At 38.6% G+C, this 13,781-nt stretch overlaps 1 pseudogene; it reads right to left on the reverse strand.

Moving 5' to 3' along the window:
* Positions 1-12,419: 12,419 nt before the first annotated feature.
* LOC123323639 lies at positions 12,420-13,512 on the reverse strand (annotated as a pseudogene).
* Between the last annotated feature and the right edge of the window lie 269 nt (positions 13,513-13,781).

The raw sequence follows: 13,781 nt of genomic DNA on the forward strand, positions 1-13,781 counted from the left end.
CACCATTTATTTGACTTACAGTCTTGTTGATCAGCATTGTGGATTCACTCCTGGGTCTGAATGAAACTGAGCCAGGGACCTCTACGTTAACAGGCCGGGCATGAGAAATGGGGGTACAATGGGGCCATGTGGTTTTCATCATCCAGTGGGAAAGCCCAGGCTTTTCTACACAGTGGAGATGGTAGGGGTCCCCAGCACAGTATTGAGGAAGCTCTAAGACAAAAACGTGAAGTTTCTGCTTGTGACACTTTTGCTACTGTTTAATTGTCATAAGAAAGTCACAGGCTGGTCTAGATTCAAGGGATCCTGGAGAAAGCTCTTCTCTATCATTTATCATCAATTCCCTGTCACCCATGAGTTGCTCTTTTTCTTTTTTCTTTCCACTTCACCCTTTTGTTAGTCACTGTCTTCTAAGAAATGGTGTCTTGTTTTGTTTTGTTTGAAAACTTTCTTGTTTGAATATGTCCTTATTTTTGCTCTGGCTTGATTCATAGTTTGGTTTGGTATATAATCTAAATAAAAAATATTTTTCCTGCTGAAGTTTGAAAGTGTCCCTCCACTGTCCTCTGTCTTTCAGGGTGACTGTTGAGAAATGTGATGAGACCTAAATTTTGATCCTTTGTATTTGACTTGACTCTCTTAAGTTGTGAAACTGTGCCTCAGTTTCCTTCTATAAAAAAAGTATAATAATCCTATCTTTCTCAATGTGCTATGTGGAACCACATAAGAAGGCGACATATATAAAGTGGTTGGCAGAGGTCTGGCTGATAGGAATGGCCCCGGAATGGTAGTGCAATATTCTACCTTCACCCCCTTCCACCAGCATAATTAAAAACAAGGAATAAGGATTTGGCATATCCAAGGCACTTCTCATTATCCCCCATAACCAACCTCTTCAAAACATCCTCAGAAGTATTTTGCAAATTAATGGACGGAGAAGGGAGAAAGACAGTGTCGGAACTTTCTATTTGTTCTATCACTTTTGGAAGGGGGTTTTCCTTACCCTTCTGAGAAGGCTTTATCACTTGTTAGCAATAACATGGCTTTGGCATCTGTCTGGCAGTGCCTCAGACTAAGCTGCTGGATCAAAAGCAAGAGGAGAGCTTTTGGATCATATGCCAACCAAGCTAATGCTGACTTCTGTTAAGGGAAAACTTAGATGATTATGGTTATCACTGAAAGCCCAAACTTCCATTACAGAGGTGATCCCATTCAAAATGAGGGGTGGTGGATGAGGTGACATTATTGAGCTGCCATGAATGTGAACATGGTGATGAAATATTCATTCCAAACCTTCCAGAAGGAAGATGGTTGTCTGCCACTGCTAATTAGTGCTGAATTTTGGAGGATTAGGGAAGTTGATCCAATATGAGATTTGAAAATCCTTACCCGTTTTATCCCTTACCTCTCTTCCCTCAGCTTCTCAGATGATAAAAAGGCGTTTAAAAGTGACATAGCATCTCTTTATCATGCAAATAAGAATATGAAACGTGAATAAAAATTAAATCACGAGTTATAAATTAAAGAAAAATAAAAACATTAAAATTGTTTTGAAAACTCCACTTTTCCCCGAGGAAATGAAGCTTGCAAATGTGTTCCTTTTTCTTTTAAGAAAATATTTTTTACAGATGCAGATGGGAAATCAGAAAATATATTCAAATGAATTTTGATTTTAAGCATATACAGCTTATTGTTTACTGCAGATATTCTGTGAGTTTGAAGAATGTAAAGTCTCAGTTAAGATCTTGCAGAAATACAAAGCAGAATGAGATGTGGCAAAGTATGTGTCATTTAAAGTTTTGGTCAATCATCATTGTTACTTGTGCTCCACCAATTTTTCATGATCTAAACCCATGATTACTCGATTTAGTAAAACTATAGGACCAGGACTGACACTGGATTCCCTCTTGACCAGGTCCATGTAACAAAATGATAAGCAAAGCAATATCAGGTCTCAGACCACACTTCCAAGAGCTAAATTAAAACTCAGTATTGGGGCGCCTGGGTGGCTCAGTCAGTTAAGTGTCTGCCTTCAGCTCACGTCATGATCTCGGGGTCCTGTGATCGAGCCCCATGTCAGGCTCTCTGCTCAGTGGGAAGCTTGCTTCTCACTCCCCCTCTGTCTGCCACTCCCCCTGCTCGTGTTCTCTCTCTTGCTCTCTCTCTCAGATAAAGAAATAAAATCTTAAAAAAAGAAACTCAGTATCTACCTGTCACATGCCAGTATTTAAGGAAATTTCTTTCCATTTAATCGCCTTGTGGCCTTATTAGTGAACTGAAGCCCATGGAATCATTTTTCAAATTCAAAAAATACACAATGCTTTATGGAAGACTGACAGATAAACCGAGACACACAAATGCCTCCAGCTAATTCAATAAAAGGTTGTCTACCACATAAGCTATAATAGAAGTATAAATACACTGTGGTTATAGGGTCATCCAATACCTCTGCTTTAACTAAGGCTCAGACGTTTGATGAAATTATGAAATTATTAAGCTGTATAAGGGTGTAAAAGAGCAGACAGTGGCTGGAGGCAGAGACCAATTAGGATGCTGTTCCTTTATTCTAGGCCAGAGGTCATGAGCACCTGAATCTGGGAATACAACTTGAAGGAGAAAGGAGCCGATATGAGAATTATTATGACAGGAAACTGGGGTTTGAGTAACTGATTTGTTACCAGTCTAAGAAAAAGAATGGAGATGAAGGAAAGAATCATAAAATGGATCTAAAAATTTCTACATCTAGTCTTTAGAGTGATCAGACTTCGGAAATTTGACCAAAATACAATATTTTCAGCCCTGAGAGGGACGCCATCTTCTGTGAAAGCTCCAGACTGAGCGATCCTGTAGGCCGCTCCTCGCTCCTTGTAGGCCAGGCATCTCAAGTGAACCCATATTTCATAGAAGTCCACTATGTTCCCGGTATGGGAGTAGGTACTTGGGGGAAACACACATTAAAGTCGAACCTATTCATTATCATGGACTGCCTGCAATCTTTTAGAACTGATGGGTCTGCTATGCTCTGGCAGCACTTCTGCCCCCAGGGGAGGTCCAGAGTGATAGGTTCACAGGTGTCAAACAGGCTGCCCTTGTCAGTTTCGCTTCCTCCTATAGATGCACCAAGCATTGTACTTCTTAGTCCTTTGGCAAGTAGTGAAACAGCATTCTAAGGCTTGAGGAAAGAGGATGAAGAAGTGGTCAGAATCATCCTGACTTCTCCAGTGCTCCTGCACTGGAATCATCCTCACCAAGACCAATGGTTTCTATCATTAAATCCAATGGATGCTTCTCAGTCCCTGTAGCAGTCAGGAGTGACAGAAATGGCAGAATGACAATTCTAACTGACCTAAGCAAAGAAAGGAAATTCATTGGTTCATAAAACTTAAAAGTCCCAGGTTTCCAGCTTTTTACCAGTTGTCCCAGTGAAATTCCTGGCATGGAGTCCCATTGCTCTGGTGAGCACAAGGGGGTCACACACTGATTGTTTGCATCTGAGAACCACTGGGTGGGGTTCACGCAACCCAAACCAGATGAACCAAGAGTAGGGGAGGCATGGTTTCCATAGGAAAACTAAAGCACTTTACCAGAAGCCGAAGGAATGAGTGCCTACCCATGTCAGTGTTTATTGGGTACAACTAGACAGAAACCTTAGACACACTGTTCCCTTGCCCTCTGATACTCTTTTTTCCACTCCAACTTCCCAGTCTTCCTCATGGGATGTACCAGATCCACTTTCACTTTGTCCTTTCAAAACTTCATTCTGTACTTTGGAAAGTTTTTCAGCCTTACAGTGATTTGCCTGGATTCCTAGCCATAGAGGCCCCAGTGAGACTCACATCATTTCAATATTTACAAAATTCCAGCCCTTGCCAACAGGGCCACAACACCTGACTGTCATCTGTCTTGGACCCCCTGAGGGCTGGGCTTTGGCAAAGCTCCATTGTGCCCATTTGGAGGAAGAACTAGAGGTTCCATACTGAGACTTGAGAAAAACAGACCCACAAAGGCTCGTTTCCTCAATGGGTGACTGGAAGGGCTGGTTAGTACAACTAAGAAATGCCGGGAAGTTAATGCACAGGAAGGGTGAGTGATTCATGAGAGGCAGGAAATGAGAAGGAGCAAGAAGTCTGCCTGACAGAATTTTTCAAAGGCAACGTTTACACAGGGTCTCTCTCTTGAGACTGCATGACCAAACGCCAGGCCATGTTTTCTCGTGAGGCTGTGACCACCTAGGTAATGCACCCCTGTGTGTTCGCTTTCCTGCCTTTCCTGCCTCATTCCTAGTTTTGTCTTATTCTTACTGCCCTGCCGCAGCGCCCCCACACCCCTCCAGTAAAGTGTTAGCACGTTCCTTGCTTTGGCTTTGCTTCTTAGGGAACCTGGGTAAGACACAGGACTTTCTCCTCAGGTTTCCTCCTAGACCACTTGTCTTCTCACAACACACGTTCTGGAGAGATACCACCTATTCCTGAGGTTTCTGTGATATATGCACACACACACACACACACATACATACACACATATATTATATATATAAAATGATCACTATAATCTACAATCTGATGACTCCCAGACCTCCATCTCTATCTTAGGCTCCTCTCCTGAGCTCCAGTCCCACAGACCCAGCTCTTACTGGAGATCCCTCCTGGGAGGGCTCACAGGAATCGCCAGCTAACATGCCTCGAACTTATCCATGTGCCAAACCCACACTACTCTTCCCTTGACATTTCCTCTTTTTGTTTTTGACATTTCCTTTCTTAGTAAATGGCACCACCATGTTTGCCTAAATCAGACACCTGGAACCACCTTGACCCCTCGCTGTCTCTCACTCCTCACTGTTCACATCGTTTCTCACCAGGCCTTGACAATTCTATCTTCTCATCAACGTTATCCCACCCCCCCTGCTGTAACCTCTCCAAGCCATCATCCAGCCTCTCCTGCAGTCCTCCAGCCCATTCTTCAGAGAGCGATCCCTGTGAAACGCAAATCTCAAAAGCTCTTTGGTGTCCTTTTGCAAATATTCTTTGATGTTATGAAGTCTGCCTTTTATGCCCTACCTTCGACCTATATGTTCAGGTTCATTTCTTGCCTCTCAACAATCTAGGTGATCTAGAGTCTAGCCCTATTGAGCTTTTATTTCTTTGGGAGCCCGTGATCTTTTTCACCTTTGAGTCTTCACATAAGCTATTGCCTCTGCTTGGAGCAGTCTTGTCTCTCTTCACCTTGCTAATTTCTACTCATCTTTCAGGTTCCAGCCTAGCTCTCCCTTTCTCCAGGGAGGCCTCCTGGATCTTCACTCCTCCCCCCCAGTTCGGGCTAGGTGTTCCTGCTATGGTCGCCACCACACCTGTACCCCTGTTCCCACTGTGTTCAGTTAGAGGGGTTGTTTAGGTGTCCTCCTTTCTGTATAGGGGTAGGGCCTCTGTCTGCCTTGCCCATAACTGCTTTATCCCAAACCTGGCACAGTGAGAGGCTTAAAAATATGTCTAATGTTTAAACACATTTGTGAATGTTTTTGTTTTCTCATTTTGTCCACTCTAGAACATCCAGTTTCCTTTCTCAAGAATTTCATAAAACTGGCATGTATCATCTTGCTTTTGCAGATTCTTTTAACATCTTTCATTACAGAATTGTATGAGGTAGAATTATAATGACTTTTAAGACACTAAGCTTTTAGCTAGATTATAACATCAATTATTAAAAGATACCACCTCATAGAGGTGAATGAGATTGTTACTCCATGTTTCAAAGTTTGTTTGCTTTCTGTTTTACATTCTGGTTTTGTTGAAACATAGAACTTAAAATCTGTAGCCTTTTAAAAATTGATTTCAGTGCAAGTGACTAAATGAAACCCTTGCTTTTACTGTCTACCAGAGCCTGTCACTTGTGCTCAGAGAGCCCAGGAGACAAGTCGCATTTTTATATACTTATTTTATAGTACAGACATTTTACTTGTGGTTTTTTTTTTACTTTTTATTTTGTGATTGGCTTAACCTAATATACCCTTAAAAGTTCTTTTTTCCTTGTAGTGTTTGTTTATCTTAGCATGATAATTATTTTATGCAGTGGTTTAAACCTGCTACTTAAAAGTGGCCAAAAGGCATTTTAAAACATTTCCAAAAAACACTTTTTCACTTAAAATAAGCAAGTCACCAGATTCTTTTAAAAAATATTTATGACATTATTTATTACACTATTAACATACATATTTTAAAAATTCCAATGCATATTCTCTGTGCTATATAACACAATGTTTACACTAAGACTAATTTCTCTCTAATAATAAATTCAGTTCATATAAATTATTAATTTTCAGTGTCCTAAAATGTTCCTTAAACTTAACTAATATAAACTGAAGTAGGGGTAGAGATAAAGGAGTTGAAATAGAGAACAATTCAGCTCTAAAACTGGTTTTAGATTGGGATTCCCTAAGGGGAAGTTGTAAAATTTCTTATATATCTGTGCTGAAATTTCTATTTCAATTTTAATATGTACACATAACTCAATTTTTTAATTTTCATTTTTTAAAGATTTTATTTATTTATTTCAGAAAGAGAGTGTGCACAAGAGTGGGGTGGGGGGGAAGGAGGTAGCAGTGAGAGAGGGAGAAGCAGGCTTCCCACCTAGCAGAGAGCTGGACATGGGGCTCGATTCCAGGACCTATTAAAAAGTTATCAGTGAGTGATACAAACTCTAATCTCACTAGCAACAGCACCCAGATTAACCTTGTGTATCACAGCAGCATTAAGAGTAGCAGAAAATGAGAAGATGTGGTATATATATATATATATATATATATATATATATATATATATACACAATGGAATACTATGCAGCCATCAAAAGGAATGAGATCTTGCCATTTGCAATGACGTGGATAGAACTGGAGGGTGTTATGCTGAGCGAAATAAGTCAATCAGAGAAAAACATGTATCATATGACTTCACTGATATGAGGAATTCTTAATCTCAGGAAACAAACTGAGGGTTGCTGGAGTGGGGGGTGGGGTGGGAGGGATGGGGTGGCTGGGTGATAGACATTGGGGAGGGTATGTGCTATAGTGAGCGCTGTGAATTGTGCAAGACTGTTGAATCACAGATCTGTACCTCTGAAACAAATAATGCAATATATGTTAAGAAAAAAAAAAAGAAGATAGCAGGAGGGGAAGAATGAAGGCGGGGACATCAGAGGGGGAGATGAACCATGAGAGAGATGGACTCTGAAAAACAAACTGAGGGTTCTAGAGGAGAGTGGGGTGGGAGGATGGGTTAGCCTGGTGATGGGTATTGAGGAGGGCACATTACACATGGAGCACTGGATGTTATGCACAAACAATGAATCATGGAACACTACATCTAAAACTAATGATGTAATGTATGGTGATTAACATAACAATAAAAACATTTTTAAAAAAAGAGTAGCAGAAAATGGAAGTTAATTATGAAGGAAATAAAGGTCTGTGAACAAAGAAATTTAAATTGTCAAAGAAAGAAATAGTCTAATGAACCAGAAACTTAAATGAAGAAGAAAAACTAGCCATGAAAAAAATCTAATAAATCAAGTTAGGGACTCTACCATCTATAATAGTGCCTATGCTTGGTACAAATAAAGTTTGGTAGGCTCAAGGAAAATGAAAAAATAATACTCAAACGATCATGAAATAACCACTTAGGAAAGTTAATGTAGACCTAAGTACCATATTTAAAAATATTAAATATTGGTTACTTATTTTTTAACATTATTGCAGCTACAAAATCTTCTCTGGAATTTAGGGTATTTGACAGTGAATATTCAAAGTCTGGGATGAAAACATACTTTTTAATCCATGTACTTCCCTCTAGAACATACAAGTCTATTAAGACAGCAAAAGCCTTTTTTGTCTTGAGACCACACTAAACATTTATCCCTATGAGAAAGATTTTCTGTTTCTAACAGATGATGAATAAAACATCATCACCAGGAAATCTGGTTTTATATGCTCCATTGGTCTCAGATATGTTTTTGCTTTATCAGGTTGTATACGAAATCAACTGACTCTTGAAAGTGATGAGAGTTTTAATTGGTAATGTGAATTAGCAGAAAAAAATTCTACATATTCTAAAACAGGATTTTGCTATCTTGGGGAAATATAATTAAGAACAAAACCTTCTCCCAATCAAAAAAAAAAATGTTCTCCATAAAAATAGCAGGGAACAGAAAACGGTTATTATTGAATAAGCATTAAACCAGAATGTGATGATCAAAGGCAATCTACTAAGGGATTGCAGAGAAAGTCTCACCTTTTTATAAAGCCAAATAGATACAGTCCACATGTTCTCAAGATAAACCATAAGCAATCCTCAAGTTAGAGAAGCTGACAGCACCGTTCATTAGATATAGTTCATCCTAAATTCACCTGATAATTCCAGTGACCATATCTGTCTGTTGACTGGTTTTAGACAAAGGAAAATAAACTTCTCCGATCTTTACTGCAAGAAGTAGTTTTGCAACTGGGAACCAGGAGCTCATCCAAATTAGGCTCCTAGCTTCACAGAAACTGGGAGAGAGGGGTACAATCTCTCTTGATGATTACATTTCAAAGAGATGGCTCACAGGTCCTAGAGAAAGACACTCCTGGGTCATAGTGCTTGCAAGAGGCTTATTCAGCTTCTAAAAAGATTTATACATATTTCAAAGGCACAGAGAAAGAACTTTTAATTATAGGTTTTCTAAGATAAATGTTCTAATAAAAGGGAGGGGAGAGAAATCTTTTCCCTTATTTTCAACAGGGAGAATTAAGCTTTCCAATTTTTTTTTTGTCCTTATAACTACCTCAATTTAATTTTTTTTTTACTAATAACTGTGGACATTTTTAGATGAAATTCATTTATATATTATTTTAATGAACTAATATGTACTTAGTACTTAAGGAAAAAAAAACCTTCTTGTCCCAAATATGGAATTCCTACATATCAAGAAATGCAGATTTTACCGAGGGCTCCAGTGCTAGTGACTCTCGGGTTAGTATCAACATACTGACTGACAGTGAGGAAAAATTGAGAAGCTAGAGTTTTGCCAAAATGTTCTCTCGACCCTTTAAATGAAATTATCTTTAAAGTTGTTTACATCAATATAGTGTTATCTTGGACTACACTGATTTAAAAACACGACTTGTCTAAATCTTTGAAAAATCCCTGATTTATTGGTCAGTAGCTCTCAATGTGGTCCAAGGATCATTTGTACGAGAATTGCCTAGGACAGTGGTTCTCAGACGTTCACATGAGTAAGCTTCACCTGAAGGGATTGCTAAAATCCTGGTTGCTGAACCCATCCCTGTGGTTTTCCTCTGGTAGGTCTGGCTCAGAGCCCAAAGATTTGCATTTGTAACAAGTTTCCAGGTGCTGGCGCTGCTGCTGGTTGTAACCACACTTTGAGAACTGACCTAGGGAATGCAGCCAGCACACATACTCCTGGGCCCCATGCTAGCACCAGGCTCCCGGAATTGGATTCTTGAAGTCTTCATTTGAACAAATGCCTCAGTAAGAGTTCACAAATCACAGTTTGAAAACCACGGTGACAATTTGTTAGGTTAATTTAAGTATCACTGACCCACAGATCAGCCACATGTCATCTGTGAGGATGGAAATAATACTAAATGACTAACCCCAAGCCTAGCATGGTGAAAAGAACACACGAGCTGAACCCTAATCCCGCTACCCACCACCTTTATGACACAGAGAATGTTCCCCAAATTATTATAAGAAATGTAAGAAATATTGTCTTTAGTATTTGGTTTGATCAAAGTAGGCTTTTCATTTATTTCAATAACATAGTTATACTCCAAAACAACAGAATAATAATAAAAGCTTATATTTATTAACCACCTTCTCTGGGCTGGGTAGTGTTCTAAGAGCCTTACAGTTATTAGCTTGTTTAATCCTAATACATATCCTGTGAAGTGTGTGGCATTATCATCTCTGATTTATAGAGGAGCAAACAGGGGCACAGAGAGCCCAAGCAAGTTGCTCAAGGCTATTGCTCATGTTAATTTTCTGTGTATAAACTTTAAGGTTTCTTAGATATTTACCAGAAACTATGTACACCTACAGTATAAAAAAGTACAAATAAATTGGTGTCCACATTAATGTAAAGAGTTATTCACAAAAATGGATCTGAATTCCTTCAAATTTTGATAGATGCTCCCATCACAAAAATAAAATTAATAGGTAAATATTAGTGAGTGTTTTGGGGATAGTACTCTGATTTGTCACTAAAATGAACATCTTTTCTCAAATACGCCATCCAAAGTGGTCATGATTTTCACAACTTTCTGCAAATAAATATAAATCACTCAGTCATTTAAAATTAGCACGCTAAACATATAAGAATTTGTCATCTGTAACTTTGAAGATAATCTTATAGGAAGTCTAAATTATCCTGTGTTAATATATTTGGATACTATCGCTAAATCCAACGAGAATTCAAAGTTTAATTTTTTTTTTTTTCAGAAACTTTAAACAGAGGATCTCTAATTTAGAGTGAAACATTTGTGAATGTATTTTGGAAGACCATTTTGAATGAGTATCTTATTATTATCCACTGGCAAAAGTTAACATTCAAAAATAGTAAAAATCAGCGAACTTCAGTCTATTGTTCATAAATTATTTGGTCTTTTAATTTCTGACTTTTTTTTTTTTGAGAGAGAGAGAGCATGCACAAGCAGGGTGGGAGGAAGGGCAGAGGGAGAGGGAGAGAGAGAATCTTAAGCAGGCTCCACATCTGGTGCAGGGCTCGATCTCATGACCCTGAGATCATGAGTTGGTCACTTAACTGACTGAGCCACCCAGGCACCCCTAATTTCTGATTTTTTAAAAGTTTATTTAAGCACTCAACATTTTTTAATATTTTCAATTAATTTTTTATCAAATTCCTGCTTTCAGACTATTTTGTCAGTATAACTAATGGCCACATCAGATACTAAAAAGGAAGGATTTTAAAACTGTTTTATACAAGTCCTGAAAGACAAATAAGTGTTCACCTCTCCACATGATAAGAATAAAAACAACTATAACTATGTAGTTGGAAAGAATTCTAATTAATCAACTTTAAATGTCATTTAGGAATCTCTGAGAGTGGTACTAATATAAGTGACACTGATCTAAGAAAAGCATTAAAATGATACCCATGTGAGAAATAGCATCACATCTACTATTTATCAGTTACTCAAAGCTAAAAATGGGTACATTTGGGACAAAAAAATTTAAAAGGCATGCTTACAGGATGCTGTTAATATTTGAGTAAATAAATATTGATAGTGGAGAATGAAACTCAAGAAGTGATAAACATATTTATTTTTTTTAAAGATTTATTCATTTATTTATTTGAGAGAGAGAGTGCAAGAGAGATCACAGAGGGAGAGGGAGAAGCAGACCCACTGCTGAGCGGAGAGCCTGATTCAGGACTTGAGCCTGGGATCATGACCTGAGCCAAAGGCAGACGCTTAACTGACTGAGCCACCACAGGCACCCCAAGAAGTGGTAAACATATTTAGAAAAGAGACCACGAGGACTAAATGAACATTATTTATTCTAGTAAAAGACTAACCACTAATTAGAGCCAAATATAAAACATAGTCAAGACCCACGATAGTTTCAAAATGTGATTTTATTAGTGCATTTTAGGACAAGTAGAGTTCTTATTCTACCTTTTTATTTTTTCTGGAAGAAATACTACTAATTATAAATAATCACAACAAAATTTTTATTAGAAATGATGTAAGTAGGGTGAGTTCAGTTCATTTATGTCGTATTGCAATTCAAACACACATCCTGAGTTAAAAACATGCTGACCATCAGTGTTTCCTTTTAGAGTTTTCATAAGACAGATCTGTTTAGCATCAAGGATGTTTTACTTAACATGGTGCAGTGTAGGTTTAGTAAGTTTAGCTGCTTTCTTTTCTTTTAAAGATTTTATTTATTTATTTGAGAGAGAGAGCACAAGCAAGGGGAGAGGCAGAGGGAGAGTGAGAAGCAGACCCCCTGCTGAGCAGGGAGCCCAAAACAGGGCTCCATCCCAAGACCCTGGGATCACAACCTGAGCCAAAGGCAGATGCCCAACCCACTGAGCCACCCAGGTGCCTCTAGCTGCTTTATTTTCTTAGTGCCACTAAATATCTGGTCAGAAAGAGGCAACAAAATCTCTCATCTTGACCACCATTTTAAAATACAACATATAACAGTACTGTACCAAAAACACATTTTAAAACACTCTCGCTCCTGCTAAAGCTTCAGTTTGCAGCCATTTTTATGGAAAATTTCTAGTACGGAATATCCACTTAGAAAGAATTGCTCACTGGGACCCCAGTGTTCTCTTCAAAGATGCAGAGATCCTTTTTCAGTGCAATGTCAGACACCATACCTTTGTTCTTTCCTGGGTTTATTTCAAAGGTTTCCCAAGTTTGCTTCTACACCTTTATTTTTGTTTGTTTTGCTTATTTCTTTTAGTAAATTCTCCAGTAAGGCAAGTTGATAGCTATATAAATAATCATATGGATGAAAATGATAACACAGGCATAGCTGTACTTTCCCGTAGTGAGAAGAAATTGCAACAGCAGAACAGCAACTGGAACCCTCTATAGGAGGGACGTAGTTACATTTCCAGTACCAAAGAGGTCTGGGTAGAGAACCTTAGATTAAGTGGTGTTTTTGTTTGTTTGTTTATTTGTTTTTGGCAAAAAGGGATAGAAAGCTTCTTTTCCAGTGGAATTTCTGGAATTCCCTTCTTCTATGTTTAGGATTTCCATGCATCTTCCCAGCGCTAAGACTTCAGGGGTGGAAATGGGTACAGATGTGCATTTAAACCACATGAACAAATCTCAAGGTGTCTTTGCTCAGTGCACGCCCTGCCTCCATTCATGGTAGCCCTGCTTCACATCATACTTGCATCTTCCCCCATGTAAATGGTTCTTTAGGATCGTAGGTTGTGAGCAGCCATCTCAAGTTATCTAGTATGACATACATATCATCATCTGCTTTCATAAACCAATCAGCATATTCTAGACAATGATCATGAACATACTGGATGGCTTTAACTGTTTTCCAGTACAATTGGTCTCTGCCTACTTTGGTGTTTAATTCTCCAGTGGAAAGGTCTTTATTTTCTTCTGGGTTCATAAACTATGCTTTATTACAACAATGGATCCTTGTAGCTCTGATATATTTGGTCACTTGTTGTAGATTTTGAGGTCCTGTCACAACCCAGCAAAGAATTTTCACCTGATAGAGGTTTCCACGTCCAGTGAACTATGTTTCCATATTTATGATAACTAGCATCTGCACTCAACGTCATCTGCCCTTCTAGATGATTCTGGCCAGTGTCATCTGGATGTCTTACATGAGGGTAATTACTCAGAATGTTAGGCTGGATGTCACCCTGTTCTTCCAACAAAATACTAAATAACTGAGAACATAAGAAAAGTATGATTGCTGATCCAGAGAGTAAGGTTAAACAATGCAGCCAAGAATTTGAGGCCATTTCCTTAAGCAAGTTTTTGACTTGCTAGGGTGGGGAGACCAGAAGCAGTTGGCAGAGACAGCCCAGTGTGCTCCCACGCATGTGCTCTACTCTCCAGCATTATTTTTAATAATCCGTTTGTATGTGACATGTGTGTGGGATTCTGTTACTTTATGTGGGCATATACATCATTCGCATTACATTTGTTGCTCTGTAACAACTGTGAAAACTGTCAAGTTTATCATGTTGAATCAAAGTTGCTTGTGGCAATTTTTAGGGTTATTAAATAT

Source organism: Neomonachus schauinslandi, unplaced genomic scaffold (genome assembly GCF_002201575.2).
Source record: "Neomonachus schauinslandi unplaced genomic scaffold, ASM220157v2 HiC_scaffold_130, whole genome shotgun sequence".
Classification (NCBI taxonomy): Eukaryota; Metazoa; Chordata; class Mammalia; order Carnivora; family Phocidae; genus Neomonachus; species Neomonachus schauinslandi.